This window comes from Felis catus, chromosome X (assembly GCF_018350175.1).
Source record: "Felis catus isolate Fca126 chromosome X, F.catus_Fca126_mat1.0, whole genome shotgun sequence".
Taxonomy (NCBI): Eukaryota; Metazoa; Chordata; class Mammalia; order Carnivora; family Felidae; genus Felis; species Felis catus.
In genome coordinates, this window is record NC_058386.1 from 24,066,858 (window position 1) to 24,085,617 (window position 18,760).

The window sequence follows — 18,760 nt, forward strand, 5'->3', positions numbered from 1 at the left end:
GGCTTTCCATACAAAACCTTCCGGGATTTCAAGGAACCAGTTAACCTATTGCCTATTCTCCCTGTGTATAAATAAAATACTTTTAAATTAATGAAAAGATCTACTTTCTTGAACAGAAGAAAAAGCAACATCAAAAACGGCGAGTTACCGGCCTAGGCGAAGGTCAACCCTGTGGTCTGGGAAACAAACGGCCCAGATCCCGCCCCAGGAGACTAGCTTTTTGTTTTCTTTCCAACCCCTCAATTCACAGAAAATTGAGAAAATCTCCTTCGCTCAGACAGGATACATTCTTTTTTTTTTTTTAAGTCTTTAAAGTTTTTGTTTAAATGCCAGTTAGCATACAGTTTTGTATTAGTTTCGGGTGTACAATATGAGACAGGATATATTCTTGTGGTTCTACTTACATGCGGCAACTGGAGTCAGAAGACTTGCAAAACACCAAGGCCTGAAAAAATCACCAAGAGTAACTTTACTTTAAGAGCTTGGAAGATTCGAGAGCTAATCACGTTCTTTTATGCTCCTCATTGAGACCACCTGTTCCCTTCCCCTGTTCTCTAGGCCCTTGCTATTTAAAGTGTTGACCAACAGCATTGATATCACCTGGGAGCATTTTAGAACTGGCCCAACCTGTGATCTCTAAACCAGAAACTGCATTTTAGCAAAATTCCCAAGTGGTCCAAACCCACGGTACACTTGGGGCAGGACTGGTCTCAAAAGTGTGTTCAACTTGTAATGATATCATTTGGCAAAATGGTCCTTAGACCAGAAGATATTTAAAGAACTTTTAGCTCTGAGAAGTTTTGGTTCTATACATTTAAGGCTTAGATTGTGGCAATATTCTGCAAGGCCCTATCAAGTCTTTGACCAAAGAGGCTGAAGTGTGAGGGCCAAGTGGGCTTAAGTCTCCCTGGTCCTGCTTCTAACTCACTCTTCTCCAATTCAGACTTTTGGATAATAGTTTTAAGGAAAATTTCAGAGCTGACACACCAAGAAACACAGCCTCACATGAGGGAAGGAAAGAAGACACAATGCTCAGTTCTTACTGGCGTCTAATCAATTACCTCAATCACTTTGAAACATAGGTAGTAAAAGATGTGGTCTTCAACCAGTGGGGATAAATGTGTCTGGGACATAAGGCTGGAAGTGTTAATCTTGAAAAAGCCCTTGTAAGTGAACTTCCTGATGTCTTTTAGGGTATCTTCTTCATTTAAAAAAATCACTTATCAAGCTATATATTTGAATGTACAAAAATCCAATTTCAACCAGAAATTATTATGAATTGTTTAATCATTTTTTACTTAAAAACATGTTAGAATAAATACATGCCTAAGTTTCGTAAAGCTTAAGACATCTCTACAGAGAAGAAAATACATATTTTTGTACTAAGTAGGTAATTAATAAGCATTTCTTGAAATGAACTATGATGGTAAAACAGAAAAGATGTTAGTATATCCTTGTTCAGAGATTTAAGATACAGTTACAGATTGTGCTGGGAAAGTTTCAGGAATGGAGCTCAGTTACTAAGAATCACTATGATTTCTAAACATTTAAATTGGGTGTTTATCATGTGAATGAAAAGGTGATGGATTGGAAATGCAGACATTTCAATTCCTATTCCACCTTTGTTGCTCACTGACTGTCTGACCTCATCATGCCTACTGTTTTCCCATCTGTGTCTGAAGAAGGTAAACTAACTTAGGAGACATTTCCCACCCCAGCCTGCTGTAAAAATGTTTCCAATGACTTAGAAGACTTAAATATGATTAGGTGCATTATACATAAAAGAATAAGCATTAGCAATTTTTTGGACTGCTTTGCTCATTTTTTAAAAATTTGGGACAATAAGCAACTGCCCCTAAGTTAGCATTATGGAAAAGGATGAAGACTTCATGTTATTAAAAATTCCATCAAAGTTTTAAAACCACATTTCCCAGGAAGCTTTGCATAAAACAATAAATGCTGTGTGTAAAAAATGGATTCCCCTGTCAAAAAAGTTGGGAAATATTGGGTTAAACAAATGAAAAAGTGCTATCTTTATGCACTGGCAATTAGAGCTTTAACATGTTAATGAGATCTTAAGTATGGTACAGTTACAAAATCCCCTACATTTATTTGGCCAATGGAATACTTCTGGGGTGAAATATTCCAAGGGACTAGTAGTCAAAGGGCAGTGCTAAACTTGAAGTGGAAGCTGGACCCTTATATATACCAAGTTTTTCAAGTGGGTCACCTAACTAAATGAGGAAAAAGCTATCATAATTTAAATCTACTTTATGCCTGGAGATTTCTTGCTCAAGTCAGAAAAACTGACCTTTCCCAGCATGAAGAAAAGGATCACCATGGGGAATTTCTTGCCTACATAAAGAGACACACTGCAGAGGATTTATCCTTAGTGGCTAAACCAACACCATTCCAATACATAAGAAGAATGACCTACGGATTTGGGAACTTAACAGTGGAAGTATTTGTAGATATAATTCAATACTTGAATTAAATGCAAAACATAGCTGACTATATAGAAGCTTTGAAAGCTCAGCATTTACAATCAAGTAAGCAAAATGCAGCATTCTGCACCAGCATCAAATTCTGAACACTTTTCACCTGGCTATGCTTCTGCAATTCAGCTTAAATGGTTGAAAACTAAACGTCACATATTCCCAAATAAGGGTGGACGCAGAAGAAACCAAGAATGCCAAAGAGACAATCAAAAATCCATGATGACCAATAGGTTACATTATATTAAAATCGTTGCTTCACAATAAGGCACATTTTTAGATAAAAAAATATTTATGTCATGTTAAACATTCATGCACTCTTTGAGAAAGTGAAGAGTTTGTTTACAAGAAAACCTACTGAAATGGAATCATATGTTTTGATCTTTGCAGGGTAAAAAAATTTTAAAAATTAAAATGTTGCCTTAAGGCCCCAAAGACAGCCATATGCTTTTGCATACATTTTCACAACTCAGCAGCTGCTCACTGAACCTCTTCCATTTCAAGTTTTCCTGTTGACCACTCTCTTCTGCAAGGCTTCTGTGACTGCCGGATGGAAATATTTATGAAAACACTGGGGCAGCCAGGATCGTCCAAGTGTTTTCAAAATGTTTGCTTGGCAAAGAGTTGCTGGCAGGCAAAATGTGCTCCTACAAGGGTTTCAGTAAGTGTTTATGCCTCCTCAGTGTATTCCATTTGTAAATGTGGGCAGGGACCTAAACTGTGATCTCTAGAAGCTTTAAATGAAGAAGCTGAAATTCACTTTGCCTTAAAGAGGCTTTGCACCTGCCAATCCTACCCTTTCTAGATCATGTTAATGGATTCACAAGCAGGCTTTGTTTTTAACCACCTCTATAATCACAGGCATAAACTGAGAAATATGAGGCTCCCCATGATCTCCATGAAAGAAATCAGAGTATTTGTTTCAGAAGAGATGTTTCTTGAATGCTTGACATAGACCATTAAGGGCTAAAAAAGACAATGAGGTGGATGGAGAGATGTGGGGGTTTCCACATAAGAGGGAAAAGACACAGAAGAACTGGAGAGGATGATGCATGCAAGGAACAATAATAATAGATGATGACTATTAGAACACTGGTCATCAGACGGATTAAGTAGGGGATTAATCTGGAGAAGCAGGCAAGACCTACATCCCAAAGAACTTTATGCAAGACATACCACCAGCAATTTCACTAGCTAACACAAACAATCCTAAAATGTGTATGGAACCATAAAAGACCCTAAATAGCCAAAGCAATCTTGAAAACGAAAAGCAAATCAGGAGGCATCACAATACAAGACTTCAAGCTATATTACAAAGCTGTCATCAAGAGAGTATGGTACTAGCACAAAAAACAGGCACATAGATCAGTGGAATGGAATAGAAAACCCAGAAATGGACCCACAGCTATATGGTTAACTAATTTTTGACAAAAAAGAATGAATATGAAATGGAAAAAATGTCTCTTCAAAAAATGATGCTGGGAAAATGCAACATGCAGAAGAATGAAATTGTAACACTTTCTATACCATACACAAAAATAAATTCAAAATGGATTAAAGACCTAAAATGTGAGACAGGAAACCATCAAAAATCCTAGAGGAGAACACAGGCAGCATCCTTTCTTACATTGGCCATAGCAACTTCTTACTAAACATGTCTCTGGAGGCAAGGGGGAAAAAAAGCAAAAATGACCTATTAGGACTTCATCAAGATAAAAAGCCTCTACACAACAAAGGTAACAATCAATAGAAGTAAAAATCATGCTATGGAATGGGAAAAGACTTCTGCAAATGACATATCTGATAAAGGGTTAGTATCCAAAATCAATGAAGAAAGTATCAAACTCAACACCCAAAAAACAAATAATCCAGTTAAGAAATGGGCAAAAGACATGAATAGATATTTATCCAAAGAAAACATCCAGATAGCTAACAGACACATACAAAGATGCTCAACATCACTCATCACCAGGGAAATGCAAGTCAAAACTACAATGAGATATCACCTTACCTGTCAGAATGGCTAACATTAACAACATGAGAAACAACAGGTTTTGACAAGGATGTGGGATGCTGGATGTGGCCCAGCAATAGCAATACTAGGTATTTACCCAAAGGATACAAAAATTCTGATTTGAAGGGGTACATGTACCCTAATGTTTATAGCAGCATTATCAATAATAGCCAAATTATGAAAAGAGCCCAAATTTCCATCAACTGATGGATGGATAAAGAGGCTGTGGCAGATAGATAGATAGATAGATAGATAGATAGATAGATAGATGGAATATTACTCAGCCATAAAAAAGGAATAAAATCTTGCAATGACATGGATGGAGCTAGAGTGTATTATGCTAAGCGAAATAAATCATTCAGAGAAAGACAACTACCCTATGATTTCACTCACTGTGGAATTTGGAAACAAAACAAATGAATATAGGAGAAAAAACAGAAAGTGAGGCAAATCATAAGAGACTATTAGCTATAGAGAACAAACTGAAGGTTGCTGGAGGGGAGGTGGATGGGGGATGGGTTAAATAGGTGACAGGGATTAAGGAGGGCACTTGTTGTGATGAGCACTGGTGTTTTATGTAAGTGATGAATTACTAAATTCTACTCCTGAAACCAAAATTACACTATGTGTTAACTAACTAGAATTTAAATAAAAATTTGAAGCAAAAAAAAATCATATGTAAGAACTTGTAGAATCATTGAAATGGTTTAAGCAATTTTCTGGTATGATCTTTGTTTTTATTTTTAAAGACCATTTGCTTTAGGGTGCTTTGGTGGCTCAGTCAGTTAAGCATCTGACTTCAGCTCAGGTCATGATCTCACAGCTTATGAGTTTGAGCCCTGTGTCAGGCTCTGTGCTGACAGTTCAGGGCTTGGAGCTTGCCTCGGATTCTGTGTCCTCCGCTCTCTCTGCCCCTTCCCTGCTTGTGCTCACTCACTCTCTCTCTCTCTCAGAAATAAATACAAATTACAAAAATTAAACAAACAAACAAACAAACAAAAAGACCATTTGCTTCACATAGGCCAGAAGCTATTTTGGAAACTGGAGCAGGACTGAACTTGAACCAAAGAACAAAGAATTGGAATGTTCAAGCAAAGCATAATAATGGTATATAGATAGAATCTTACAACATGCAACCTTTTGAAACTAGACTCTTTTACTCATCATAATGATTGTAAGATTCATTCAAGTTGTTGTATCAGTAGGTACATCCTTTTCATTACAGGGTAGTATTCCATTACATGGATGTACCAAAATTTGTTTATCCATTTACCCATTTAAGGGCATTTGGGTTGCTTCCAGTTTTTGCAGATTGTGCATAGAGCTGCTTTAAACATTCATGCACAGATGGAACTGTTTGTTTTCTGATTACAGTGGGAGGTACACAAATCTATACATGAGTGAAAATTAGTAGAACTATGTACCATAATGTTAATTTTACTATATGTTAATTTAAAAATACATGTTTAATTGATAATGAAGTTAACTAAGTGGCAATGAGACTAAAGAAGATTTTATTTATTTTTAAATTTTTATTCATTTTTGTTTATTTTTTAAGTTTATTTTGAGAGACAGCATGTGTGTGAGTGGGGGAGGGGCAGAGAGAGAGAGAGAGAGAGAGAGAGAGAGAGAGAGGGTGGTGGGGGAGAATCTCAAGCAGGCTCTGCACAGAGCCGAATGTAAGGCTGGATCTCAAGAACCGGGAGATCACGACACGAGCTGAAATCAAGAGTTGAATGCCTAAACACTGAGCCATCCAGGTGCCCCTTAAATTTTTATTTAAATTCCAGTTAGTTAACACAGAGTGTAATATTAATTTCAGGTGTACAATATAGTGATTCAACACTTCCATGCGTCACCTGGTGCTCATCACAAGTGCACCCCTTAATCCTCATCACCTAATTCACCCATCCAGGCACCCACCTCCCCTCTGGTAGCCGTCAGTTTGTTCTCTATAGTTAAGAGTCTGTTTCTCAATTTGCCTCTCTGTTTTGCCCTTTTCTTGAAAGATTTTAAATAATTCCAAGCTGGGTTCAACAGATTTAGTTTTACTAGAATACAGAAATTTCAAGGAAGTAGATTTCAGCAATTGCAGGGACATTAGTGAGCTTCATCATTTGTTCTCTGCATTTGATGAGATTTTAAGAAGAACAACAAAAAATAAATAAATAAGAACTAACCCAGAAGGCTCTTAGGGAGTTGGTATTTCTGTTGTCAAGGCTTCCTGGGAGAAACACCTTCACAGTTGATCGAGTCACAGCTGCCACACCAACCCATCTGGACTCTGGAGCTTGCATGACACAGGCCCAATAACTTCTTTGACTCTAATACGCATACGCATATGTGCCCGTACAATTGTTGCTTTAAAAACAAGTAACACCTGGATAAAGAAACAGAAAGGAAAAATCTTATGTCGAAAAAGCAGCCTGCAGCATATGGTGTCTTTTGTCCTCAGCTAAGCTGTGTTAGAAAGAGTTCAGAAAAGAGTTGAGATAACACCCCGTTAGTAATTCCACATGGCTGAGGCTTGTTAAACCTGGAATCAAATATTGAAAAAGCAATTTGTCAAAATTGTTAGACATTTTGCCATTAAAAAGTCAATATAAGTGAGGGTTGGAGGCGAGCAAATTTTCACTAGGTAAATAGCTATGAATTCAAGTGAATTGATTCATTAGAGATTTTCAAAAACTAATAGCCAACAGTGGGTTATGAAAAACTTATCAGCATATGGGTATTCTACAGAGAGAGGAAATTAGGAGATGGTTTAGGGGATGGCCAAATGTAGGAGCTGACAAATCAGGTGAAACTCAAGATAAATGTTTTTCCAAGAGTGTGCATTGATTACAAAAATAACTCCAATTCTTCACCTCTCTGTATCCACACCGTTTACCATATGACAACAGCATCTCCCACTAAAAAGTGAAGTCTGTTTCCCTAACTACTAAAACATGGGCTTGCCTTGTGACCTGCCTTGGCCAATAGCATGTGGTGTACATGATACTGTGTCACTTGTGAGCTTAAGCCTCAGGAGCTCAAGCAGCCTTCCTGTTTTCTCTCTTGGAAATCTGGCCAACCCACTATTTGAACAAGCTTAAGCTAGCTCTTCTGGAGAGCAAACAGAGATGAGTCTTCCCTCCCCAGCTAAGGCCTCCTTAGACCAGCCAGCACACAGCATATCTGGCAACGTGACCTGACATGTATGAACAAGCCCTCTGAGATCAGCCAATCCCAGACCAGAACACCAGAGCCCTACAGCTTGCAATCTTATAGGCTAAATAAATGCTTGTTATTTTAAGTTGCTGTGATTTAGGGTGCTTTATTACATAAACTAACAGATACAGACCTCATATGAATTCATCTCTACCTGCATTAGTTTCTTGTTGCCACTGTAAAAAACTACCATAAACTCGGTGGTTTTAAGATACACAACTTTATTCTCTTATAGTTTTGTAGGTCAGAATTCTTAAATTAGTCTTCCTGAGCTAAAGTCAAGGTGTTGGCAGGACTGATCTCTTGTGGAGGCTTTAGGAGAGAATCTATTTCCTTGTCTCTCCCAGCTTCTGGTGGCTGCCTATATTCATTGGCTTGTGGCCCCTTTCTCCATCTTCAAAGCACATCACTCCAATCTCTGCTTCTGGCATTACACCATCTTGTCCTCTGAATCTAACCCTTCCTGTGTCCTTCTGGTAAGTACTTACATGAGTACATCAGGCCCAGCTGGATATTCCAGTATCATCTCTCAGCAAAAAGTACTTCATGTAAACAGATCTGTAAAGTCACTTTAGCCATATAAGACAACTTTTTCAGACTCTGGAGATTAGAACAGGATGTATTCTAAGACCATTATTCAGGTTTCACACTACCTTTTCCTTAAAGCTACGACAGTTCGTTTTCCTCTTAAAAAGTTTTTTTAATGTTTATTTATTTTTGAGAGAGACAGAGACAGAGTATGAGCGGGGGTGGGGCAAGGAGAGAGGAAGACACAGAATCCAAAACAGGCTCCAGCCTCTGAGCTGTCAGCACAGAGCCCCATGCAGGGCTCCAACGACGAAGTCGGATGCTTAACCAACTGAGAAACCCAAGGGCCCTTCCTTTTCCTCTTTTAAATTAGCAGTAGAAAGTTCACATATGGGAAGAGACACGAATACCAAGTTCAATTGCATCAAGATGGGGGAAAGGAAGAATTATAACATCAGATTTAGTTGGAAGAAAAGTCAACTTCATAATAACAATAACTACTACTTACCTCCTACTATGAATTGGAAACTCTGCTGGGCATTTTTCCTTTAATTTTCATAATTATTAAGGTCTTTCAAAGTGGTTCCTTGCCTACCTGAGGCCGAGACTGGGAAATTTAAATAAAACTTGTCTGCAGCTTCTAAGTGCCTAAATTGGGATGTGATCCCAGATCTTTCTGCCTCCAAAGTATATTATCCACATTGCTTAATTAAAATCTCCCTTACTCCTTGATACTGGTCCCTCAACTTTCAAATATAACATCTACAGGTAAGATTTATACAATAGAAATCTCTCAAGGCAATGATGAGGAACATTCTCAAATTTCAGGGTTAGAGAGGGTTCTACCATAGCTTAATTTAACTAGAAGTCAAAGGCATCTTTAGTCATTTTTTAATGTTACTGGATTTTAGCCTAATAAACTGTCAGTAACTAAAAGCTTTTCTGATATTTTTAAGCAAACTTTCAAATTTTTATCCATGGCATAAATTGTTTTAATTATCCTATTAATCATATGTAGTATTATTATAAGATTGCACTCAGTTTAATTTACTTTCACTTTGGCCTAATTTTTGTTCAGGCAACAAACTTCTAAGTTTGGGTTACTTTACAATTTCTCTGAATTTTTTACTTTGAAAAGTAAATATGAAGAGTCTTTCTGATAATGAGGAAAAACTGCTGCTTTGCTGAAAAACATTTCATTTGTAACTGAAAAGTTAAAAGCTTTTCTGACTGGGTATGTGTCACTGGCAAGAAACACAAAGTGCAAATGCATGGTTAAATGAAAACAATTTAAATATGTGCATACTAAATGCACCCTTATTTTAAATATTTGTTAATAAAATATTCATGCACGATTGTTACCAAATACCTGACTTCAGTGTATTTTTAAAGATTTTAAGCTATTTTGGAATTTACAAAATCATTATAAGGGGAGAATGTATCCTCTGTTACATTCCAAACTAAAGGCCACTGATTATTTTTTTTAATGTTTATTCATTTATTTTTGAGAGTGAGAGAGTATGAGTGGGGAAGGACAGAGAGGGAGACACAGAATCCGAAGCAGGTTCCAGGCTCTGAGCTGTGAGCACAGAGCCTGATACATGGCTCAAACTCATGAACCACGAGATCATGACGTGAACCAAAGTCAGACACTCAACCAACTGAGCCACCCAGGTGCCCCAGGCCACTGATTTATTTTGTGATAGAGGCAGGATTCTTCACATCTTTTGGTGTATTCGTTTGTTAGGGCCTACCATAACAAAGTACCACAAACTAGGTGGCTTAAACACCACAAATTTATTGTCTCACAGTTCTGGAAGTTAAAAGTCTAAGGTCACCAAAGAATGCTAGCAATCTTTGGCATTCCTTGACACATCATCTCAACCTCTGCTTTTATGTTCCTATAAAATTTTCTCTGTGGACATGTATGTCCAAATTTCTCCTTCTTATAATGACAGGAGTCATATTGGATTAGGAACCTACCCTAGTCCAATATGATCTTATCTCAACTAGTTACCTTGTCCTACATCCAAATAAGGTCACATTTTGAAGTGCTGGGACTTCAACATATGAATTTGTTGGGGGGATGGTATAAAATTCACCCCCTAATACTTGGTAATAAGTGAGTTGCAAGGCTGAAACTTGAGCGTAGCTTTGAAAATAAGACCAGCAATAAACAAAGACCTACCATAATGATGAGGAAAAAACCTGCTGCTGTTGCAAAGGGAAGGGACTTTCAGAAACAAAAGGTTTTAATTTGGGCACAGAAAGAACCAAAGAAGTTTGAAGCTAACTTCCCAAACATTTTCATTACATAACAGGCACATATATTTATAAATTTTATGGTGCAAGGTTTCAAGTATATCCATCTAACCAAAGATGAGAATGAGTAATAAAGAACAGGGCAGTGGCAGACATTAAGTAATATTAGAATGATTGGCTCCTCTATTTCTACTCTTGAGCCCTCAACTTCTATTTCCTCAAAAATCTATAGTTACCTGTCTATTTTAATCATTAACAAATCTCTCACCAATTCATAATACTAAATGCAATAATAGGAAAGCTTCAAGATGTGTGAGCTTCGTAGAAGAAAATAATCTTTGATTTGAAAGAAACATGAAAAACATTGTAGTTCAAACTTCCTCCACTTACGAAAATCTCCTTACAGCACCCGAGACAGTCAGCTATGTCTGCTAAAGTTCTTACAAAACTGATTCCTGCCAAAGACAAGCCATTTTATTTGTGACAGTTCTTATTCTACTTAGCAAAAATCTACATATTTATAAGTGTGCCTATTGGAACTTCTACTGCACTCTATAACAAGCTAGAGTCAGTTAATTAATGTTCCATACAGCAACTCATAAAACATTTGAAAACATTTGGCATGTGCCTATAAAGTTTCTCTTCTGGAGTTAAGTATCTTCACCCCTCCCTTTCATAAAATGTTCCATTTGATAATGTTCCAGGAGGATCTCCCTAATGCAGCATACAGTTGGACTGTCTCTACTACTGATAGTTTACTCTTCTAAGTGCACACCAAGATTGAAATAGCTATTATATATACTAGATCATATTCTTGGTTTAATCTACCATATACTAGAGAAAATAAAAGTCAACTAAAAGAATGGTTATGGAACCAGAAAAGACCCTGAATAGCCACAGCGATCTTGAAAAAGAAAACCAAAGCAGGAGGCATCACAATCCCATACTTCAAGCTGTATTACAAAGCAGTAATCATCAAGACAGTATGGTACTGGCACAAAAACAGACACTCAGATCAATGGAACAGATAGGGAACCCAGAAATGGACCCACAAACGTATGGCCAACTAATCTTTGACAAAGCAGGAAGGAATATCCAATGGAATAAAGACAGTCTCTTCAGCAAGTGGTGCTGGGAAAACTGGACAGCGACATGCAGAAGAATGAACCTGGACCACTTTCTTACACCATACACAAAAATAAACTCAAAATGGATGAAAGACCTCAATGTAAGACAGGAAGCCATCAAAATCCTTGAGGAGAAATCAGGCAAAAACCTCTTTGATCTTGGCCGCAGCAACTTCTTACTCAACACGTCTCCAGAGGCAAGGGAAACAAAAGCAAAAATGAACTACCGGGACCTCATCAAAATAAAAAGCTTCTGGACAGCGAAGGAAACAATCAGCAAAACCAAAAGGCAACTGACAGAATGGGAGAAGATATTTGCAAATGAAATATCAGATAAAGGGTTAGTATCCAGGGGCGCCTGGGTGGCACAGTCGGTTAAGCGTCCGACTTCAGCCAGGTCACGATCTCGTGGTCCGTGAGTTCGAGCCCCGCGTCAGGCTCTGGGCTGATGGCTCAGAGCCTGGAGCCTGTTTCCGATTCTGTGTCTCCCTCTCTCTCTGCCCCTCCCCCGTTCATGCTCTGTCTCTCTCTGTCCCAAAAATAAATAAACGTTGAAAAAAAAAATAAAAAAAAAGGGTTAGTATCCAAAATCTAGAAAGAATTTCTCAAACTCAACACCCAAAAAACAAATAATCCAGTGAAGAAATGGGCAAAAGACATGAATAGACACTTCTCCAAAGAAGACATCCAGATGGCCAACCGACACATGAAAAAATGTTCAACATCACTCATCATCTGGGAAATACAAATCAAAACCACACTGAGGTATCACCTCACACCTGTCAGAATGGCTAACATGAACAACTCAGGCAACAATAGATGTTGGCGAAACTGTGTAGAAAGACGATCTCTTTTGCACTGCTGGTGGGAATGCAAACTGGTGCAGCCACTCTGGAAAACAGTATGGAGTTTTCTCAAGAAACTAAAAATAGAACTACTGTACAACCCAGCAATTGCACTACTAGGCATTTATCCACAGGATACAGGTATGCTGTTTCGAAGGGACCCATGCACCCCATGTTTATAGCAGCACTATCCACAATAGCCAAAGTATGGGAAGAGCCCAAATGTCTATCGATGGATGAATGGATAAAGAAAATGTGGTGTATATATATATACAATGGAGTATTACTCGGCAATCAAAAATAATGAAATCTTGCCATTTGCAACTACGTGGATGGAACTGGAGGGTATTATGCTAAGCGAAATTAGTCAGTCAGAGAAAGACAAATATCATATGACTTCACTCATAAGATGACTTTAAGAAACAAAACAGATGAACATAAGGGAAGGGAAACAAAAATTATATAAAAAAGGGAGGGGCACAAAACATAAGAGACTCATAAATATGGAGAACAAACTGAGGGTTACTGGAGGGGTTGTGGGACGGGGGGGTGGGCTAAATGGGTAAGGGGCATTAAGGAATCTACTCCTGAAATCATTGTTGCACTATATGCTAACTAATTTGGATGTAAATTTAAAAAAATAATAAATTTTAAAAAAGAATAGTTGGGGTACCTGGGTGGCTCAGTCGGTTAGGCGTCCGACTTCTCAACAGCTCGTGGGTTCGAGCCCCACATCGGGCTCTGTGCTGACAGCTCTGAGCCTGGAGCCTGCTTCGGATTCTGTGTCTCTCTTTGTCTCTGTCCCTCCCCTGCTCATGCTCTGTCTCTCTTTCTCTCTCAAAAATAAATAAACATTACAAGTTTTTTAAAAAAAGAATGGTTATGATTTAAGCTGGAAGCTCTAAAAATACAAGAATTGCAGTTAGATGTTCTGGTCTTTGCTTTGGAAGATTACCTTCATTAAGGCTTATAGAAAAGATTCATTTGGAAGATAGGAAATATAACAAATTGATCTGCATAAACAAGGAGCAGAAATTTAGAGCTAGTCCTTTGGCAGTTAGAGAGGGAGATAGTTAAGTCCATTGTGAAAAGATAACAACGAAAGTTGAATAAAAACAATAGCAAAAACAAAATCCTAAAATCACCTGGGAATCCTGGATATAACAACAAAAAAGTTAATGCATAGCTGATCTCATAAGACAGAGCAATTCCACATTGGAATTGTCAGAAATAAAGAGAGAAAGGAAATTGCTAATTGGTTCAGCTGTTATTGCTACTTCTACTCTGAAAGAGGGTGGTTGGATACAAAAACCAAGGTCTTTGTTTCTTACCTCAGATGGGAGATGACCTGTATGAGACAGAAAGTTGGAAGCTAGGCCCCAGGAAATATTAAGGACACCCCAAAATTTGCATCCTTGATTAAAGTATTTTTTGGAAAAAAAAATCACTAGCCAGCAAGGAAACTTTGGCTGTCTACTGGGTGTTACAAAGTATCTCCTCTAAAAAATCAAAACCTGTTCCGTGGGTCAGTGTTGACTTGGCAAATTAAAACTTAAATTTACAACTTTTCATATAAAAATATGATCAATTAAATGCACGTATTTGTGTTCAAAAGTAAGTTAGACCCAGCTGAAGAGAAAAGTGGTGATCTGAATAATAGGTGTGAGAAATAATTGCTCCAAACACCATATAGAGAAATAAAGATGGAAAATAGGTAAGAAAGTTTAAGAGCAATTGGGGATAAAATGGAAGTACAATATATTTTTAGTACATGTTCCTGAAGGAAAGAAGAGTAGAGAGAATGTGCATTAGGCAATGTTAGAAGGGAAAATGGCTGACAGTCTTCTAGTATTGACTGAAGATATTGATGCTTAAAAAAGAAAACCATAGTCCTGAGCAGAAAAAGCAAAAATTACTCCACAGTTATATGAATAATATGGATTTATAGACCTGAATGAATGAAATACCTATCACCAAATCTGTATATCAATACTTGAAGAATGGAGCTAAAAAGCACATGGAAGGACATTTTAAAAATTAAACATATATATTAGAGAAGAAGAAATGTCAAATAAACAGAGCAAGCAAGTCAAGAGTTCAAAAAAGGAAAAAACAAACAGAAACAGAAAGAAGTAAATAAAATAATCATTAATGAAAGAGAAAACCAATAAAAAAATCAATCAAAAATGTTATGTATCAAAATAGACTAAAAATAGAAAAAACTCTGAAAAGTTTGTTCCATTTGGGAGAAGGGTGCGGTGTGTGCGTGTGTGTGTGTGTGTGTGTGTGTGTGTGTGTGTGTGTATGTGTGTGTGTGCACGAGAGAGAGGGAGAGAGAGAGAGAGGATGAGGGAGGGAGGGAGAGATGGTGCATATTCAATATTAAAAGTAAAAAGAACACATGAGTGCAGTACTTATGGCAAAAATTTTTAGGTAAAAATATTTGTAAATCATATATCTGATAAGGGGTTAAAATGCAAAATATACAAATAATACATTCTCATCTCGACCTCAAAAAAACAGCCAAGTTAAAAAAAAAATGGGTAAAGGGCTTGAATAGACATTTTTCCAAACATGATTTACAAATGGCCAGCAAGTTCATGAAAAGATGCTCAACATCACTAATTATTAGGGAAATGCAAATCAAAACTACAATGAGATAATAGCTTACATCCATTGGGAAGACTAGAATCAGGGAAAAAAAAAAACACAAAATAAACAAAGAAAACAATGCCCAAGTGTTAGTAAAGATATGGACAAATTGGAATCTTTCTGCGCAGTTGGTAGGAATGTCAGATGATGCACCCTCTATGGAAAACTGTATGGTAGTTTGTCAAAAACCCCAAAATGGAATTGCCATATGATCTAGCATTTCCACCTGTGGATATATATCCAAAAGATTAGAAAGCAGGAACTTGAACAGATATTTATACACCCAAGCTCACAGCAGCATTATTCATAGAAATCAAGTGATGGAAGCAATCCAAGTGTCTCTTGGCAGGTAAATGAATAAGCAAAATGTGGTATATATATGCAACGGAATATTATTCAGCATTAAAAAGGTAGGAACTTCTGATATATACTACAACACAAATGAACCTTGAAGACATTATTCTATTAAATAAGCCAGTCACAAAAAACAAACATTGTATAATTCCGTTTACTTGAGCTGTATTGATTAGTACAATTCATAGAGACAGAACGTACAAGGGTGGTTGCCAGAGGCTAGGGGAGAGGGTGAATGGGGAATTATTTTTTAATGACATTGAGCTTTAATTTTAAAGTTTAATTTTAAAGTTCTGGGGATTGGCTGTATGACAATATGAGTATAGTTAACACTACTTAAATGTACAGTTAAAACAAATTACGATGGTATGCTTTATGTTTTGTGTTTTTTACACCACTAAAAATAATAATCAAAATAGAGAATATCATGCACATCTTTATGTCAAAATGTGATAAAGTGGACAATTTCCTGGAAAAAAACGTAATGCATTAAAATCCATTCGATAAGAAAAATTTAAAAACCTGAACCAGTCCAGAAGTTTTCACATAGCAGTAAAATTTTCAGGGATCATTCTTATTTTAGAAACACAGTTCCAAAGAATGGAAAATAGACAAACCACCCAAATAAGTTTATCAAGTGAATATAACCTTCATACAAAAATCAGCTATGGCAATATGAGAAAGAAAAAAATACATACAAATCTTGCTTATGTATATACCAAAAAATGAGAAAATCAAGTTCAGCTATATATTTTAAAATAAACAAAAGTTTTTAACAACTGTTTTATATGAGAAATACAACGATGGTTTAAAATTGGAATTTTGATTATACTTCACATTATTATCTCAAAAATATATGGTCAAGTCAAAAATTTGCTCATGAAAATAAATATAATGATATAATTTTCTAACTTACTAAATGTAGAACAAAAAAGGATGTACTTTTGTGGGCACTTAGATTTGTAGTAAAAGAACAAAAAAATGTTTAGGACAAAATATATAATGACTTTAGGGCAGTGGTAAGTTTTCGACAGAAAGGGGCAAGAAAGGAGGGGTTTAGCACTTTAGCTGTGTGTATTGTAATTTATTTCTTTTAAAAAGGAGATCTGAAATAATTAAAACATCTTTATCCTTTTTTATAGGTCATACGCATGTCTATTGTAGGGAAAATTACATACATCTCAGTGGAAAACTATACATTTTCTACACTACATTTCTGAGTTATCAGATTGTAGCTCTGTTCACTGTCTTTGAGCTATTTTGCACCTCTTTATAATCCGTAGATAACTTACAGGTACAATGGTCAAATAAAGTTCAACTTTGTCACATTAAATTTTGGCAGTCTATTAAACTGGTAGAGATTTAATTGACTTCCTCTCCCACAGCCAAAAATAAAAACCACCATCCTCTCTCCATTTAAAATCAATCTCTACTTTACTCTGTATAAATGTGTGATACTTTGAGTTTTCCTTTTTTACCCATTTTATTGAAGCATAATGACATACAAAAAGCTGCAAATATTTAATGTATAAAACATGATGAGTTTGAAGATAAGTATACAGCCATGAAATCATCAATACAATCTATGCCATGAACTAATGAACTGGTTATAACATCTCTCTGGTTCACTCATAGCATATAAATACAATAAATTATTTAACCTGTGTCCACTTATATATCTGTATAGGAGTCATGCTTTTACTATCTCTGAAAATCATCTTTTAACACTATTTTCTGTATTTATAACATTTCACAACTTGTAAAAATTAAGTGAGTGATCTAGAAGGAGAAGAAGGAGGAAGCAGAGTTATCCTAGGGCAAGGAACATTGGACAACAAGAGAAGTACAACCAGTGAGGGGCTTTCCAGAGTGGGGTTCACAGAGACATTTTGTGACAATGATTTTATTACATATTTTAAATTTAAATTGTCTTCCACTTCCTGTTTTACTCTCCCTCCAATTTTCCCAAGCCTTTAGCAAAATATTTTACTCAAAAGACCCTTGTAGGACTGCTTTCAGAATAAACAAAACGGCAAAACTAGTTAGAGAAGACAGCAAACACTACACAAACACTCCTGTACGCACAGGGGTTATTTCTCTATGGTGACTCGCATATTTTCAGCTCTCCATGGCAATGGTCACTTTCTTTTTGCCTATGGGGACGATTAAATGACAGCTAAAGTCCTTTGAGCCAAAATTTTAAAATAACTTATCTCCTTTTTAGTGAATTATTTCACAATATTTATAGTGTAAGATTAATTGGATTAGTGTAGAGTGACATTAATTTTTTCTGATAAATGTCATGAATCATGAGAGTAAAGGTGTTATTTTCTACCTAAGAGTCTTTGCTCTTGCCTATGAAATAGGATGTGTCACTTTATTGGATCTTGACATTTGTGAAAGATAGAATGCACTGGACAATTAAACAACTTATTCTAATCAGCCTATTACAAGAGGGAGCGTGTTCATTAGTAAGAAACATCACAAAGAAAAAAAGGAAGCCTGGGGTTTTAGAGATGCAGGTAAACAAGAGAGTCATTAGTAAGTTTTATGAGAGTCATAGAAAGGATGGAGAGGAATGACTCTTAACTGCATCAACGAGAAAGGGTAGAGGTGGTCTTATCTCAGAATATAGGAGAGCAGGGGCGTCCTTCGTGGTTACCATATTCTCAGAACACAAAAGTGTGGAAGATTTTTCAATATTCACTGCTTCCCAGGATCATAGGGCTCAGATATATGTTAACATTGCTAGTCCTCTTTTTTGTTTGTGATGGGTGAGTATCATTGCTGTTGAATAACTCAGAGGCATTCATAAACCTGAGTGGGGCAAGTCAGTGTTTAACATAATAGATTCCTCAGGACTTTATTGACATTGTTCCTGTAACACCTGAGAGTTCGTGGCAAAGGTCAGTTGTTTCAGAGCACTGGAGAACAGGCATCTTAAAAGAAGATTGCCTAAATAAAAAAGAAGAAATACACAAATGGTTGCATTTAAGTAAAGATGCAGAGACTGAACTCAGAGTAACTAGTCTAGCAGATTCCAAGAGGCTGGCAGAAAATCTTTCAGTTATGTAGCACTGAATTTCTTGAAACTCTCAACAAGGATGTCAACGCTCTTAGTGAGGTTGCCTACCATCCTGGTTACTACTCATATAAGTACATGCATGAACAAGCATCTTGCTAGAATTCTTCAGTGGTTCAGATAGTGGTTTTCCTAGGGAGAATTCCAGCCCAGGCATAATCTGTTATGGTGAAGAGATTTTCAAAGTTTAC

General features: G+C 36.7%; 1 long non-coding RNA gene across 2 annotated transcripts in view; it reads right to left on the reverse strand.

Moving 5' to 3' along the window:
• The window catches only part of LOC123383380, a 153,056-nt gene extending 152,525 nt beyond the window's left edge, over window positions 1-531 (reverse strand). For both annotated transcript variants that reach the window (XR_006593071.1, XR_006593070.1), the window contains exon 1: window positions 405-531. This is a non-coding gene — a long non-coding RNA (uncharacterized LOC123383380). The remainder of the gene's footprint in view (window positions 1-404) is intronic.
• Between the last annotated feature and the right edge of the window lie 18,229 nt (window positions 532-18,760).